Source organism: Chinchilla lanigera, unplaced genomic scaffold (assembly GCF_000276665.1).
Source record: "Chinchilla lanigera isolate Chin_1 unplaced genomic scaffold, ChiLan1.0 scaffold00051, whole genome shotgun sequence".
Classification (NCBI taxonomy): Eukaryota; Metazoa; Chordata; class Mammalia; order Rodentia; family Chinchillidae; genus Chinchilla; species Chinchilla lanigera.
In genome coordinates, this window is record NW_004955452.1 from 2440793 (window position 1) to 2444331 (window position 3539).

Here is a 3539-nt window from a genome sequence, read left to right on the forward strand (position 1 = left end):
TGTGTTTCAACAAAACTTTATTCAAACAGACAAGCAGTGGGTCAAGTTTGGTTCGTGAGCCACAGTCTGCCAACCTTATAGAGCCTGTGGTCTGGGGCTTGCGGAGGGCTGGGGACTCTCCCGGAAGCTTGTGGGCAGGAGGGCACTGACCTGCTTTCTGTACTTGATTTTGCTGCTGGTGCCCCTCCACCTGGATATAGGGTGGCTCTTTCCTTTCCCCTCCCTCTCGCTCCCTCTCTCTTCTCTCTTCCCCCTTCCCACTCTCTCTCTGGCCCTCTTTCCTCCCCTTCTCTCCCCGTCCCCCTTCCTCACAACCTCTTCCCATCCATCCACTCACTGATGCATCTCTTCGTCCCTTTACTTCACTGCTCCAGCACAGCCCTGCTTAGGGTTTTAGCTAATGTGTTTGCTCACCAGCTCATTCTGTTCTGGGAGCTCGGGGTCCTATCAGCTGCAAAAGGAAGCCCAGAAGGAACTGGGATTGTTTATCTGGAGAGGTTGTGGGAAAACACAGGACTTGATTCTGGTCTTGGGCTCTGTGAAATCTCCAAAACAGGAACTGAGCAGCTCCTCACTTGTTCAGCCAGCCCCGCCTGTGCTTAGCCCACCACCTCCTCTGCTAAGGTCCTCGTTAGGAATGCGCGAGCACAGACTGTCCTCCAAGGGCCGGTGTTCCATCGCAGGTCAGACTCATGACCCTAGGGGAGCCAGAGTGAAGAATGTTCCAGAAACAAATTCAGCTTGGAGCCCAGTGTGTGTGTGTGTTTGTGTGTGCGTGAGCTTGCTGGTACACAACAGGTGTGAGAAGGGGGCTGGGTGTGGCTTGGGGAACTTGGCCTTCACCCCGAGAGCAGTGGGGAGCCCCAGTGCACGGCAATAGGCAGGGAGGGCAGGGAGGCTGGGATTTTGGAAGTATCACTCTGGACCCCTGTAGAGATGGATGGGTCATTTAGGTGTGGGTGGAAGGTGGCTTGGGGAGGCTTCCTGGGGAAGGGGCCTTACAGTTGGGCTCAGACAGGGAGCACGGGCCCTTTCTAGTGTTGACCTCTTCCCGCTGTGGACCTTGCCCACCTTGGGCCACCCAGGTGGAGGCTTTCTGGAAGTCCAGGCAGGGGCTGGAGGGAGGTGGGGGAAATGCCCCTCCCCCGCCTTCCCTCCTTCCTTCCCTCCCTCTACAGCAGTTCTGTCCTAGGCCCCTGGTGTCACCATCTTCATCTTTTTCCTGCCTCCTGGGACTCTCGCCCTGGGCCAGGGCTGGGTCAGTGCTGTTAGTCCTTATATGGTCAGCCTCAGGACCCCTGCACTGTCATGGCACAAGCAGGCAGCTCTAACACCAGCTCCCTGTGTGCTCCTAGGGAGCCTCTGGCCCCACAGGGCCTCGGTTTCCTCACCCATGTCACAGTTGTGATCTCAGAGGGCTGGCCAAAGATTGCAGACCCCCTGGGTATGGCCCTTGCTAGTTAGGTCCAAGAGCTAATAAATATTAGTTACTAATGATTGTTATTCATAATTTTTATCAGATGAATTTAAAAGATGAGGCCCTAGGTGAAGACAGTGGTGTTGGAGGTTAGGATGGAGCATGGGGAGAAGCTGGAAATCTGTGACGAGTTCAGCCAAAGAGCAGTATTGCAACCTTCTGCTAGCCACTTACAAGTCATGCTATTTGGGGGAACTCCAAATGCAGATGACAGGGTTGGCTGTGGTAGAGCACTTCTATAATCCCAGCCCTTTGGGAGGCTGAGTCAGGAGGATCGCAAGTTCGAGCCCAGCCTGGGTAGCTTAGCAAGATCCTGCCTTGAAAACAAAACAAACAAACAAACAAAAAAAGTGTTGGGATGCAGCTCAGTGCAAAGGCCCTGGGTTCAATCCCCAGCCACCCCCTCCCCCAAAAGCAGATGCTAACGAGGCCACATCTCCTGCTGCTGTGTACAGCGAGTGAGAACAATGTATGTGAAGACTTGTCCTCAGCTGAGTGCACACCAATATCCTGTGATCCTTGCTGACTGGTGTCCTCACAACTGTTGCCGTGGTTCACACTTGGCAGAAGAGGAGACCGAGGCTCAGAGAAGTGGAGCGCTGCACCCCAGGTCACACAGCCAGCTGGGGCTTGGTCTGCGTAAGGTGGGAGTGGAGATAGAGGACCATGAGGACTCCCGCCTGTGTGCAGTCTCAGGCCTTGAGTTTCAATCCCTCCCACCACTGCCCGGAATCCCTGTCTGTTCCCACGCCCTCTGGCCTGCCCTTCCCGCCCCACTGGGCTCCCGGTGCCCTGAGTCTGGAAAGTTCCCGAGCCTGGAGAGATAAGGGACGCTTGCCCAGGCCCGTGGGCAGCTCCTGCCTGCGGCCCCTTTGATCACAGACCAGATGGTGTGCGGAGGCAGGCGGCAGCGATAGAGGCCGCCCAGGGATGGCCAGGCCATATCAGCCACCTGGAGGGGCACCTCCCTCTGCCACCGTCCCTGCAGACAGGAAGCTGTCCCTATGCCGGTGCCAGGACACGAAGAGGGGTCAGAGGCCTGGCCCTTTCATCCTCCGGAGGAGTGGCTGGGGACAGGACCTGTTTCCTTGGTGGAATGGGAGTGGGACACAGCAGCCATGACCCCAAACCACACAGATACCCAAGTCTTGCCTGAGGATCGATATGGGGAACCTTCCCCAGGCAGTTTGGTTTCACCAGCCCAGGGGCAGGGCATGGCTTTTCTAGGTCAGGTCCAAGCTAGATGCTTTGATTCTGGTTCCCTGCTGCCTCTCAAGTGTGGTGGCATCAGGGCCGGGCTGCCTGTGGCTTGGGGCCTGGTGCTCAGGACTTCTCAAGCCCACTTAGAGCCTTAGACCTTAGAGCCCTCAGACCTGCAGAGGGCCGTGAGAACAGGTCGCATTTCCTTACCGGTAAAGCGGGGCTCCAGACTCTCTCTCACAGGGCCGTGTGAGGACTCAGGAGCCACCCAGGGAATGGAACACATCCAGAGCTGCAGCAATGCAGACCTCACAGGGAGCGCCCCCCGCCCCCCGCCCAAGCCCCAGCACCAGTGCCATCTCCCAAGCCGCGTAGGCTGTGAAGGCGCAGCAGGCTCCTGGGGGTAGTCCTGGGTGCCCCAGCCTGAGTGGGCACCTTCCCTGCTGTCCTCAGCTCACCCTTCCGTTTACGTGAGGCAGCAGGCATCCATCCCAACGTCCTCTGCTTCTGGAGCTCAGAGGGAGCTCAGTTTGGCCTTGTAGAACTTGGGGAATCTCAGACAAATTGTTCTCTTGGTGACCCTGTTGGTTTCTAGCAACCAGCGTGGGGACAGCAGCATAGGATGGTCACTGGGGTCATCTTGGACCCTGTCACAGTCTTCTCTGGTGGCCAGTGAGGTATGGGAGTCGCCCTTCCTCCCTCAGCCCGTCCTTCCTGCTGTCCACAGCACAGAGCTTCTGGGATGGGCAGGTTCCCTCTGGGAAGTGAAGGGGGGAAGAGGGAAGGACAGAGCTGTGTTTTGGAGGAGAGAGAGAGAGCGAGAGAGCGCGTGTGTATGAGTGTGTGTGTGTGTGTGTGCGTG

The 3539-nt window shown here is 57.2% G+C and overlaps 1 long non-coding RNA gene across 1 annotated transcript; it reads right to left on the bottom strand.

The window, feature by feature from the left end:
- LOC102007618 lies at positions 1-3508 on the bottom strand. Its single transcript, XR_262640.2, has 3 exons — positions 1981-3508; positions 1652-1794; positions 1-698 (listed from the first exon to the last, which is right to left on the bottom strand). It is a non-coding gene; the product is annotated as an uncharacterized LOC102007618 (long non-coding RNA).
- Between the last annotated feature and the right edge of the window lie 31 nt (positions 3509-3539).